A 14,206-nucleotide genomic window follows, 5' to 3' on the forward strand; every position below is an offset into this window, starting at 1 on the left:
GCTAGATGTCTGAATTTATATTTTACATATATTTGTGACCTACAACAATTCTAAATAATCCTAAGGGAACTAAATGACATATTGGATATATTTTACATTTATTGACTATATTTATTGCAGTAAATTTATTTATTCTAGGAAATTTGAAGTATTTGGTAGTGATTTTTTTAAAAAAATATTTTTAGATATAAGTGGACACAACACCTTTATTTTATGTTTTCTTATTTTTATGTGATGCTGAGGCTCAAACCCAGTGTGTCACATGTGCTAGGCAAGCACTCTACCATTGAGCCGTCCACCTCAGCCCTTTGTGGTGATCTTTTCACTTCGTATTTAATTTTTTGTTTGTTCAAGTATAGTTGTAGTTTTAAAATGCCTAAAACAAAACAAAACAAAAAAAGTTCACATCTTGTAAAAGCCATTTTTGTAGTACTTCTTAATGTTATCTGTATCTTTTAAATATATATATATATATATATATATATATATATATATATATATATATATATATATCCTTCATCATGTGAAAACTTGTAAAAATGCAGGAAGACTTTTTTTTCTTGAGCACTATTAAAATTTTTTTCTTTTGTATTTTTGTGGTGCTTGGGATGGAACCCAGGCCCTCCTGCATTATAGGCAAGCACTCTACCAGCTATACTTCCAGCTCCTAAAACTGTATAACTCTTGATTAATGGTGAGTAGTTTTCAAGACAGACCAACTTCTTTTTCTGGGTTGGTGATTGAACCCAGAGATACTTTACTACTGAGCTATATCTCCGTCCCTTTTTATATTTTATTTTGAGACCTGCTAAAGTGGTGAGGCTGGCTTTGAACTCACAATCTTTCTGCCTCAGACTTCTGGGATTATCACATGCACCATCACACCTGACTGAGTTTTAAAGAAGTAAATGCATTTTTGCGGCTTAATGAAATAATTGGAATGATCATTTATTATTTACTGTGTAGATTTTCTGGTACCCACTATTTATGCAGTCTGAAATAATATTCCCATGTGAAAAGAACATTCATCCAGATAGTATAGAGCATAAAGCAGACTGAAAGTTAATATGGAGGAAAGATGTGTAAATTTTATAGCTAGTTGATGGTGTTATTCAGCATGAAAATGTTAAGTTATAAAAGCTTTGAAGAATACAGAATCTTTGATAAATTCATATAAAATATAATGGATTTTTTTTAAGGCCCAGTGAAATAGTATTGATAAAAATGTTTTAGAATTTTTAAATTGGTTTTATATATGCTTTTAATTATTCTATTTATAGCTATTAATAAAATGGTTGGCAGGGGAAAAAAAGGCATAATATCAGCTAATAGATAGGAGCTTATTATTCCAATGTGTTTGTAATAAGCTTCAAAACATTAACCTTTTAATTTTGCCAAAAGAATTTTATTTGAATTGTTTGTTTCAAGTTTAGGTTTTGTCATTTTCTTCCTGTCCTACCAATCCTACACTCAATATATTGATATAACTTGATAATATATTTTAAACATATAGAAATTTAGAAATATTTTAAAATAAGAACTTCTGTAACCAGAAAGTATATAGTGTTCAATTAGATTTAAGTCATACTTGAAAGTTACAAATATATTACTATTTTATTTTCAGATTATATTCCTCTTTGTTTTAGAATTGGAGATACATCAACTCTAAAAGTATAGTATGTCTGAGTGAAGAATAGTACTGTAATGATAAAAAAGAAGCAGGAATTGAGTTTTAATGTGAATCTCAGGCTTGGATTGTTGTGAAAATCATATGGATAGCTTATAATTTTGCATCTGGTTTTTAGAAATAATAATAACTGAATTCCTGCTGTTATGTTTGATTTTTTTATACATTTAAAAAAGATTCCAGGTGTGGACCAATGGATCGTTAGTCCAATAATGAAAAATTTCCAATTGGTGTGGAGACCACTTTGCTGGCGCAGTAGCATAACTCAGTGGGGGGCGGGGAGAGCTAGCAGACAGAGACTTTTTCATGAGATACTGCAGTTTTATTTCCAGTGTCACCTATCAGGTCAGGATTCATATCTGCTGTTAAGAGAAATATCATTTTTGGCACATCAGGCTAGGGGGTATTGCTTTTGAAGCAATTCCCTCCTACTGATAAAAAGAACTGGGGACGAACTCACACTGCTTATTCTAAGAGTATACACAGCTAATGCACACTGTTAGAACATTTATTCAGCATCACATGAGTTTGTCTTAGAAAAGTTTTACATGACAGGATAGTCCTTTATTGCAGGAAACCAGATAATGGTCTGTGAACACCTATGGAGAAAACCAATCAAAGTTAGGTATGAGGGTATAGGAAGGAAGATAGAAATTTAATTGTTCAGCCATTAAGTTTTTTCTGAGCCCTTCCATGAATGTTACCTTTTAAAATATTAAAAAATGAGATGGTATTTTTTGTACAGTTCCCAGGTCCTTGCACATAAACTCAGATGAGGTTTCAGAGATACACAAAGCACAGTTCTTACTCTGAGGAGCTCATGTTCTTGCACAGCTTTGGAACCTCAAACACCTATTAGGGTCAAACAGATAAAGTAACTTGAGTGTATCAGGCAGTCTGGGGTTTGCCACAGACAGGGAAGTGCTTGCCAAAGGACCATGATTAAGTCCTTTCCAGTGTATAGCCCAGTTTTGCCAGTTTTCCAACTTTTCAATTGAAACCAGACATTAAGATTTTAAATAATAGCAACCAACTAATATTTTAAAACAAAACAGTTTACATATTGTAGAATCACCATGGACCATGTCTTTCTTGTTGATTTCTATCTTCCAAAGTACTGATTTACCTTGGTATTATTTAAAGGCTTCATAACATGTTGGATTTATTTTAGATCTATACCTATCAGAGGTGTATTTCCAAATTTGTGAGAAGTACTTATTCTGTGTTCAGACAGACCTTATAAATATGTCCTGTTTCTTGTGCATATTCCTTTATTTTTATGGTGCTGGGTTTGAACCCAGGGCCTATGCACGCCAGGGCCATGCTCTACCACTGAGCTATACCTCCAGTGCCTCTTATACATATTAAAAAACCAAATCAATAACCACTTTTGAAGTTTAGTATGGCAAAAGCTAATTATATAAAAGCCTAGTTGTTAGAATTACTCCATTATTTGTCAGTCAGTCTTAGTGAATATTTTTGCAAGATAGAAACATTTTCTTTCTGTATATTTTTAAAAATTGTGTTTAGAATTTCTAAATAAACAATGATTGAATGAAGACCAAACTTTAAAAATATTTTGTAAAATTTTTATATAATTGATTTTATTCCTGGAGAACTAAACTCAAGCCCTTCACAAGTTAGTCTGTTGAGAAACTGGTGTGCTTTGATTATTTTGGCCAATTTTTATAAGCATAGTAACCCACTGTGGAATCATGTATCAGTAAGTAGGAAAGGAAATTGAATTTTTGTGTCCCAGAGAATTAAATTATGCTATATAATGGAGCCCTGGCAAGCATAAGTCAGACATATGAAAGCTTGCTCAAGTGACAAGTTACAAATAATAGTGGCTCTTCAGCAAAGCTGGTAATATGAATTTCAGGTTGAATTCTTTACACAGTTAATACGTAACTAAATTTCATAAGTCTGAATTTTTGTAATTAACTCAAATTATAATGTTGTTATTCTTATTTCAGTGAAAAATGTTATTCTAGGTATAAATACCAGATATAGCTTTATATGTTTATTTTATATAAAACAAGAAAATTTACAAACATAACTGTGGAAATAGTATCCTGCCAATTTTTAACTGACATTTAAATTCTCTAAACACATTTTCTAATGACTTTAGAATCAATGTTATCTTCGTAAAATATGATATGTTATGTGTAGGGTATTTTCAGTATCTAGTAGAAGAAAATAGGCAGGTCTGGAGGTTAAGTATTAATTAAAAAATAATTTTTATTTTACATGTAAGTACTTCCCAATAGTCTGAATTTTGTGGAAGAAATAATGATTCTTCAAGTTTAAACTTAATACTTGAAGAATATTCTTTTTTCTTTCATTCTTTCCTCCACATACACATAAGAAAATATACACATACATATATCTGAATATGTATGTACACACACACACACACACAGTATGTCAGCTCCACAAAGGCAGGGTTTTTTTTTTTTTTTTCATTGCTGTTTTTCATTCATATATTAAAGTGCCTAGAATGATGTCTGTTTTTTAGCAACTACTCAATCTGTTCCTATCACATGAGCAGCATAAGTCTTTGAAGTTCATAGTCTTAATAGTGGGGAGGGGCCAGTGAGCAGTTGTCATAACAGGGTGATAATTGCCAGGGCCTTGTTCATGCTAGACAAGTCTTCTGCCACTAAACTATATCCCAGCTTTAAATGTAAACTCAAAACTATTTTTTTTTGGGGGGGGGAAGAAAATGATTTTATTCGGTGTAATTCAGAAGTTAGTAACTGGTTGCTTTCTGGGAATTGAGTCAGTATATTTTCAGATTTTGTTTATCCCTCTGATCAGGCTCCTGTAATTTTAGGCTTTAAAAAAGGAAATTTCTTTTAACTTTTTTTTTTGGATAGTGTACTGAGAAAGAAAAAATATTGAAATATTCACAACAAATTGGAAAAAGCAACATATTTTCTGCTGCATTTAGCAGAACTCCTAAACTCTTGTTTCAGTTTGTCTTTTTTCATTGTGATAACTTTATTCGTTTTCTTGTTGGGAATAAGTAGATGGCCATCACTATAATACTGATTTGACTTATGTTAGGGAATTACATTTTCTAATCTAGCAAAATTGACTACTTTTGTTCATTTCAGTAATTTTGATTAGTTGAAGTCTTGAAGGTAAATTTTCAGCAAGGTACATGGGGATTTGGCTCTATGACTCCTATTAAGCTTAATGGGAGTCATAACTCCCATTAAATTAATAGGAATTGTATATCTGTGCTTGCTGCACAGCAAATGTAACCTTATTTTTTTAAATTCACAAATTATGTAAATTAACATCTGCTCAAACCAACACAATTTTTTTAAATGATTTTATTTATATTTTTAGTGTTGTCCTGTGTGATTTTACTCCTTAAGAAAGTGCTTAACTATATTGTTCTTTGGACACTTTAAATTCTTTATTGTGTTTTACAGATGTAATGTAATTTGATTGCAGCACTTTCTTCTCCATAATTAGTGAAGTATTTTGGTTTTAAAAATATAAATATTAATGCCATTATAAATTAAAGGATATTATTTCTATCTTGGAAAAGCCAGCTGTCTTTTTATTATGACTAGTGAGATTCAAGATGCAGGTAAATTTGTTCTGAATGTGACACAAAGTTGCAAAAATTAAAACTAACTTAATAGATATACTAGCATCTTTTAAAAAGCTAATTTGAATTATATTCGGTCATTTTCTACCCTAGTATGCATCATCAATATATCACGTCTCATAAATGATGAGTACATTCAAGTGCTTGGTTGTTGATTTTTTCCCCCCTTCTCTCTTTTCCTCTCACTTTCTACTCTGTTCTATCCCCCACTGCTTCTTTTCCAGTAACTTAAGGAGCAGGTCTTTTCTGGTGTTATAAATAAGTGTGTCATTCACAGCTGCCCAGTAGACCTCAATAATATAATATTGCAAGCCTCCATTTTCTCACAGAAAAGACTGCATCAAATATTTCATAAGTAAATGTTATTAAACAATAATATGCTAAAAGTAAATTATTAACTTATCTAAACTAGAATACATTTTAGATACATTGATTTTATGTGCATATTATATATTATCAGTTATTTTTACATTTTGAAAAAATCAATAATATATTAAAGATAGCTTAATTAAAAGTACAAGAGGCATTTAAAGCATCTTCATTTTGCAGACCTGTGATTCTGTTAAGTACTCATTATTCATTAATTTCAGTTTTGATGAAGTTCTTGCTTCATTTTTGAATTAATACCTTTTCCCTTTTTTATATGCTATATACTTAGTTTGTGGTATTAGAGAATAAGATAATACAGATGACTGAAAATATCTTGAGTATTAGGTTGGAATACTGTGATTTTACAGTATGCTTGAAAAAGGCATTAGATTCATAGCAATTGGATTAATATTAGTTCATTTCATTTTAGATTAACTAGTTAAAGAATATAGGTATGCCTTGAAAACCTGACTTACCTGCCCTAATACTAGGGGAGTATCTTACTGAAACATATACTTAATATCCCACGATATTCCTTATTTTCTATTTGCCTCCTCTGCATGACAGAGAAAGACATGACAGCATGCAGGTTATGTGTATTAGACATCAGTGTGGATTAGTGAATATCTCATGACATCTTTCAGCCTTGGTCCTGAACTTCCTTTTTTCAACTTGACAGGAGAGTGCAGGAGCACTCGGAGAATACCTAGTCCTGGCTTTGGGATCTCTTGGCTAAAATTTAAAGCTGAGGAGAGAATTCCATATCCATGCTTCAGGAAGCAAAAACAACGTTTCTAATCTCTCCTTATCAGCATGAGACTGTCTTGAGTTGTACTTTTAGGTCTGCCATAATTCCTGCTATAAGGGCTTATTTTTCTTAAAGTATTTTTTTCTTTCTAATTTTGAATGTAATACATCTTCCCAAGAAAGGATAGAAAATAAAAACCTTAAGATAAAAATGTAAAATTGTTCATAATTTGAATATTAACATTACACGTTTCCTTTTTGTCTTATTTTTCCAATATACTTAATATTCTAGAGAACAAAATTATGTATAAAATTCATTTCATTTATTTCATTTACATCTATTGTTGCATTAAGATTTTTCAATTTTACATTATCATCACCTGAATTATCATGCCATTATATATTGTGATAATGGATTTTAACAGCAGTATTGTAATTTATTTTATATATTCCAAAAATTATTCCTTCTCTTCTACTCCTCATTGATTTGTTCTTAATTTTTTCAGGTGGAAGTACAATATATATCTTCATATTAACATTTTTTTTTCATATCTGGTGGCTAGAATTTTAGAATTCTGATTATTATCAGAGATGTAGCTATCTTTCAAATTGTTTTCTCTGAATAGTTATGTGAATGTTCACATTGATTACCAGTGTATGAGAATATCAATCTCTATATCAGCATCGATTTTGAATTTTAAAAATAATTGACATTTTGATATGTGGAAGAGGGTATGTTAATGTAAATTAAATTTGTAATTTGATATCTACTTGTTAGGATAAAAAGATTTTTTATTAGTTTATCTATTGGCTAGTTATAATTTTGATGTGAAATTTTTTGTTCAATACCTTTACCAATTTTTCTCATTACCTGTCTACAGTTTATTTGTGACAATAACCTTTTGTCAGTTGTATCATGGAAAATCTATTCTAGTTTTATTTATACTGCTTAAATATTTTAAAACAAAAAAGAAATTTGTAATGTAACACATTACTAATTAGTATTGTAGTCATTGCTTATTCCTATATTTATCAGTTACTAAGATTTTTATTACATTTGACTTATTCATCCTTTATTTTCTTGCTTTTTAATATATAGCTATTTTCTTTTTGAAGTCCTCCATTATTTTTATGATTAAAAATCTCATAGTTTGACATCAGTTAAAGGTTTGTTTACTTGCATTTCCCTGTGGCACTTCAATGGTTTTATTCAAAATTTTAATCCATCAGTACTCAAGATTGTTATATGGTGATATGATAGCTAAGTTCCTTTTCTTTTGAGGTCCTGGGGATCAAACACAGGTTCTCATGCATGCTAGGTAGGCGCTGTACTACTGAGCTACATGTATCAATCACTATTACCTAAATTCTTTAACCAGTTAATTTAAAATGAAGTGAACTAATATTAATCCAATTGCTATGAATCAAATTTTAACTAACAAATTTTAAGCTATGAAACAAATTTTAGTTAAATTTTAACTAAGTAGGTACAAAACCAAATTAAAAACACATGGTGAGCAATAATAAATAAATATATAAAAAAGGAAAAAAGAACATCCTTTATATCAATACAGAATAAAGTGTGGATAAAAAATATCTCACTATTCTTCTGATTCTTATATTACTGCCCTTACCTACATAAATGATTTACTTTTGCATAAAGTTTGTTTAATAAGGTTTATTTTTAAGAAAGTAATTTTTTTGGTACAGGGTGGGTGGAGAGAGTGAGAGGAGCAAAAACATGAATATAGTGATTAATGAAAGCATTGCATAGTGAAAATGAAATTTCAGGATTCTTGGAGTGTCAAGAAACAGTAATTTTCTGGGGGGAAAATTGATTCAAATAATATAGAATTTTGTTTTATATATGGATTGCTCTGAAAAAGAGTTCTAAGTAAAATTCTCACTTTGTTGCTTATTTGTGGGGTATACCTACTATTCCTTGTAAACCTTCTGTTTATATCTAAATGGGGGGGTGTGCGTGCGTATGCTTGTGCAGTTAAAATGATTTCTCTCTTCCCTTTCTGGGTCTTTTCATGTAGTATGGATTGAGTATCCCTAATTTTAATGTCCAAATGCTCTGAAATATGCAACTTTTTGAGGGCTGACATAAGGAAACAAAAAAAAAATGAAGATTGCAGCTATTTCAAAATCTAAAAAAACTCTGAACCACTTCTGGTCTCAAGTACTTCAAATAAGGGCTACTTGGCCTTTATTAAAGATGTAAACTAGGTGACAAATATGCCTATATTTAATTAAGGTGTTAGAGGTGGCATGCCTCGTAGGAGTCAGGGACTTCACCACCTCACTCAAATGCAGCATAAGGATGAGCAAAGCATATTTGTCCATGGTGCAGAGAGCCTGTTGGATTTTAAGAGAAAAACTTTTACATGGTAGAATGCTGTGGTGAGGTGACAAAGGTGATTCAAAAAATTGTCTAGCAAAGCAAAGGAGAAAGGTGGTGTAGACCAAGAGTATTTAATTGTTTAAGGAAAATATTGCTGTATAATTTTATTTTGGGATTGCTTTAAGTAGATATGCCAAACACCTGAAGATCATTCAGGCAGAAGGAATGGAAATGGAATTCAGTGCAGGGGCAGGAGGGCTCATCTGTGAAAGAAGGAAATGTTTGTAAGGATCCAGGGAGAGGAAAATTCAAGAAAAGATGTGTATGGGAGGAGGAAAAATTTTAGGGAGGTCATGTTGGATTTAAAAAATTAGTGTTCCTAAAATTTAATGTGTGTGCATGTGTAAATCACATGGGGGTCATGGTAAAATATAGATGCAGTAATCTGGAATGGGCCTTGATATTCTCATATCTTTTTGTTTGTTTGTACCAAGGATTGAACCCAGGGGCACTTAACCACTGAGCCACACTCCCAGCCCTTTTTATTTTATATTTAGAGACAGGGTCTCACTGAGTGGCTTCAGGCCTTGCTAAATTGCTGAGGCTGGCTATGAATTCATGATCCTCCTGCCTCAGCCTTCTGAGATGCTGAGCATCACAACTGGCCCTGATATTCTCATTTCTGGCAAGCTGTCAGGTGATGCTGAGGTTACAGGTCTATGAGAGGACATCTGGTTCAGGGAGTTTTGTTTGTTATAATGTTTAGTGTAGAAAATTAGATTTTTGTATGACAATGATTTTCACAACTGCATATCAATATTTGTTTCTAACCCAAACAATGTAGCTGAAATTCAGAAATAACATCATTTTCAATTTTATAACTCATTTTATTGAGAAAGGGACTAAACTACCTTGAAGCTTTATTGAACATTTTTATGTATTGTTACATTTCTAGCCCTATTTTATATGCTTTCTATTCATCTTTCATCTAATTATTAAAAAACAAAATCCCCAAGGACAATGTAATCTGCTCCTTTCTCTCTCTATTCTCTATTGATCTCTCATTATGGAAATGTTATTTGAAAGCATATATTAATGCATTTTTTATTATTTAAAGAACATTTTGTATCATGTAATGCAAAGTATGTGTTGTTTACCTTAACTCATTTAGAAAAAGTTTATTATTTTATACCCCTTCTAGAGTCTTTTTAAGTAACTAAGAAATATAATTTTAATTTCAGTATTAACCATGTTTGCCCTGTAAGACTGTAGGATTGGAGTTACTTGATAGTAAACTGGGCATTAAAAGTAGCTATTTTATCTGCCTAATGTAATTTAATGGTTTTTCCATTTGTTAGTATTACACATAGTCAAAGATGTTTTTCTTCTCAGTAGTGAACATAATAGTTCTTCTTAATAGTGTCCATAATCTCTTTTTGATTTTCCTGTCAAAGGAGATGGGCTACTGATAATGATTTATTTTATGATAATACAAATTGCAAATTAAATTTGTGTCTTCATTAGAATTTTTGGCCTTTTAAAGCCAAAATCAAATTAAGTAAATAGCGGTTTTGAAACAGAGAATTATATATAGATACATATGTTAGATATTTTTATTTTCATTTTTTTTTTGTTGGAAATAAATAATTTTAGACTTGGAGTTACAACTTGGAGATTGGCAGTGTAGAATTTTTCACTTTACAGATGAAGACACTACTGAAAAACCTGCAGGGGATTGTCCATTTGCCAGGATTTACTATGCCAGTACAGTTTCTTCATGAAGAATTTTATACTTAGCTTTGGGTTGTTGCCTCATGAGGCTGTCACTCAAGAATCTTTAAAATATACTTTAAATAATATTGCACAGCACTGTTGAACTTAACGGTGATTATCAAAATAGATAATTTATTTAAAAGTTTTCTTTATTCATGATCAGTTCCTATTAAAAGCTATATTAACATTGACTGTTTTGTAATGAAAAGCATCTATAATACAGGACGACTAATCTTGCTAACTCTGCAACTTTCAAATAATCCTCTGAAGTTTATAGCTGCAAGCATATATAGATAATTTTTTTTAAAAGCATTTCTTTGAAAATATCAAATATTACTGAGATGATTAATTACAAGAACACTGAGAACCTGTAATAATTTTAAGCATAATTTTAACTTTAACTCTGTTACTATTTCACACTGTTGTCAGTCGTCTTTAAAATAGTTAAAAGGCATGCCTTCTGAGCTCCTTCTTCAGGCATGAGTTTTGTACATTATTGGTTCCCTTTAGTTGGCTTACAACAGGAAGCCCATTTAATTCTTTGCTTTGTTTTAGAGTTTAAGCAAATAGAGACCATCCCTTGTAGCTTTCAAAAGCTCTTACTTTTGTTGCATTAAGGGCACTGGCTGTAGATTCTGTGATCTGGCTTTATTTACTAGAAAGCTTGCCTTTGAGAGATGTCACTCCATCCTTTCAACAATGTTGTTAATTGACTGATAGCAAAGATTGAGTGGAAAACCTTTGGTGACAAAAAACTGAATATAGGTGTGACTTCAGTTTAAAAGGTGGTGAATCCTTGCCTCCTGATCCCATTTCTAGCTGTACTAAAATTGTACATATAGATTAGAAGAACAAAGTATATTTAAAAGAATTCGGAAATGTTAAGCAACAATAAAACCCATAACCATTTAAATGACAGCAGCTGACTATTTGAATTAACTTTGTGTTTGGCTTAATTTGGGGCCCTAATTATTCCTAACTTACGTGAGTAGATTTCAATTATAGTATCCTGCAGGGATTTGTAGCTAAGGCAACTAAAAGAATCATTTTACATAAAGTACTTTTGTTCAACTGATTAGGCAAGTTAAAAATGTAATGATGTAAAATTGAAACCCTCTGACAAGGTCCAAATAAATGTTTCTAGTCATTTTGCCAAAAAAAAAAAAAAGTTAATTTAAAATAATATTTTGGTCTTTTTAGAAGATTGACTTCACTGTAATATTAATAAATATAAATATATAAATGTGTTTTAAAATTGCATGTTTTCCTAAAGTATTGACTTTAGGGATGAGGACAGATTTGTCACAGTGGACACCTTTCTAAGTATTTTTTTGTTTTGTAATCCTTGATATTTATTCTGACAATTTTAAATAATAGATGTAGAATAAAAGTACACATAAAAAAGCTCAAATGATTGGCACTTCTTTAATTTTGTATTTCGGAATGCTTTTCAAGTTGGGGACAGATCAGAGATTCATTTACAGATAAGATGCTGCATACCAAGGAGTAGAAGGACACACAGAAAGGCTGACATTGTGTTGCAGCTAGTGGATAAACTCCACATTTAACTTACCTATTATAAATACTCCTGCACACCATGAGAGCTCACCTTAATACTGAACTCCTTCACCAGGTTGAAAGCTACTTTATGACTCGGTTCCTTACTAATCTGTATGTTGGAGCACAGTATAAAGAAACATGTGCCAGTACCTTTTTGCTTATCTTCTCAAGCTCCTCTCATCCCCTTCTTCCCCCCCCCCCCCCCCATACTGGAGCTTGAACGCAGGGGCATGTAACCACTGAGCACATTCCCAGCCTGTTTTTTTTTTTTTTAATTTTGGGACAGGGTCTTGCTGAGTTGCTGAGGCTGCTTTGAACTTGCAGTCCTCCTGCCTCAGCCTCCTCAGTGGCTAGGATTAAAAGCCTGAACCACCATACCAGGCCAAAGCAATATTTTAAATGTGTACTTCATTCTTAGGGCTGCGTTTTTACCTACATACAAGGCAAGTTTATCAATATTGAAAATAAGCAAGTTTTGGTGCATGCACAGAGTGTATAGCTTGTGGTCTTCAGGATTAACAGCTGAGTCTAACTTAAAATTTAATTGTAGCAAATGCTAGTTACTGAAGGTAGCCTTAGTTCTTACATGATTTTGATAATTCTTTAAATTATCTGGATGGTAAAAACCTACACTGAACCAGATCAACTAATGTTGACATTTTTCTCTTATGTGTGGCATTTCCTACTTAAATCCAGTGGTGAGCTTAGGTACATTGTCATTTTCCTTCCATGGTTTGAGAAAATGCTTTAGAAGATAGATAATTATGAAGGTATCAGTTTAAAAATGCTTAATAATGAATGTATCTCTACTTACTCAGTAAACTTTCATTTAGTAACAAGAAAATCCTTCCTGTTATTGAAACTTCAGTATAAGAAGGAGGAAATTTTATCCTCTTAATGACTAATGATATTGTATTATAATATATTATGTAGACTTACCATACATGAAAATATATTATTTTTAATTATATTATTGGTGACTTTACTGTTAACATTAAAAGATTTACTTCAAGCTTCTGGTATTAAAACCACTGGCTTTGCTGGGGGAAATCTACGTGTGTATATGTATACACACATGTACATTTATGTGTATGTCTGAATATATATGCAGTCAGTCAGAATTTCTTATTCTCTATTTAACATTTGCAGATGGGTTTGATTTACCATACTATCTCTTTGTTTAAATTAAAAAATAAGTATATTCTATTTTTAGTGGAAATTGAGGTAAATTTAGAGTACAATATAGGAGGTACTGTTTATATTCATTAACTTTGAAGAAGATAACATTTAACTTATATTCTACACCATTACTAAGTAAATTCTACCCTTAAATTAGTTTGTAACTGAAAGATTCACTCACAAAACTCACTTTTTCATTGATATGTTCATCATTGATTTAAGGTTCCAAAAATAAAGATTTCTTATCCTCACATTTAATAGTTTATTATCATTCTTGTTTTATAACAAAAGTGTGATCTCCCAGATCAAAGCATTGTTTTCTAACACTTTGTTCCTAAAAGGTTTACATTTATTTTAGAAAGTTAATTCTTAAAATTAAAGCTTGGGGGCCTGGGGTTGTGGCTTAGTGGCAGAGCACTTGCCTGGCATGTGTGAGGCACTGGGTTTGATTCTTAGCACCACATATAAATAAATAAAAAATAAAGGTACATCAACAACTAAAAAAGAAAAAAATATTTATATATGTATATACATAAAAAAATGAAAGCTTGGCACCATTGAAATTAACTAAAAAGAATATATTGCTATTTCATAGGACAAATACAAGAGGAATGTTACCGCTTATTTATTTATTTATTTATTTGACCCCTCCCCCTCCCCAAGTTACCGCTTTTTTAGAACAAATGAATCATCTAGGTAACTACTTGGAGAGAGAATGGTATAGCTTATTATGGGGGGAGTTATTAATGAATATAATTTGGTATATATGTGGGAAGAAATAGTAATACTCTATAAGCAATTTGTCATTTAAATATGAAGGGAATATGAAAGTATTCTTAGATTTATGATTGTCTGAATATAATGTTGATTTAATTGTCCTTTCATAAAACTTTTTCAAAAAATTGTCATATAAAAATAT

General features: G+C 31.2%; 1 protein-coding gene across 12 annotated transcripts in view; it reads left to right on the forward strand.

Annotated features, from left to right (window-relative positions):
* Adgrl2 (adhesion G protein-coupled receptor L2) overlaps window positions 1-14,206 on the forward strand; it is a 192,818-nt gene that overhangs the window by 38,892 nt on the left and 139,720 nt on the right. The window lies entirely within an intron of this gene.

Source organism: Marmota flaviventris, chromosome 10 (genome assembly GCF_047511675.1).
Source record: "Marmota flaviventris isolate mMarFla1 chromosome 10, mMarFla1.hap1, whole genome shotgun sequence".
Lineage (NCBI taxonomy): Eukaryota > Metazoa > Chordata > Mammalia > Rodentia > Sciuridae > Marmota > Marmota flaviventris.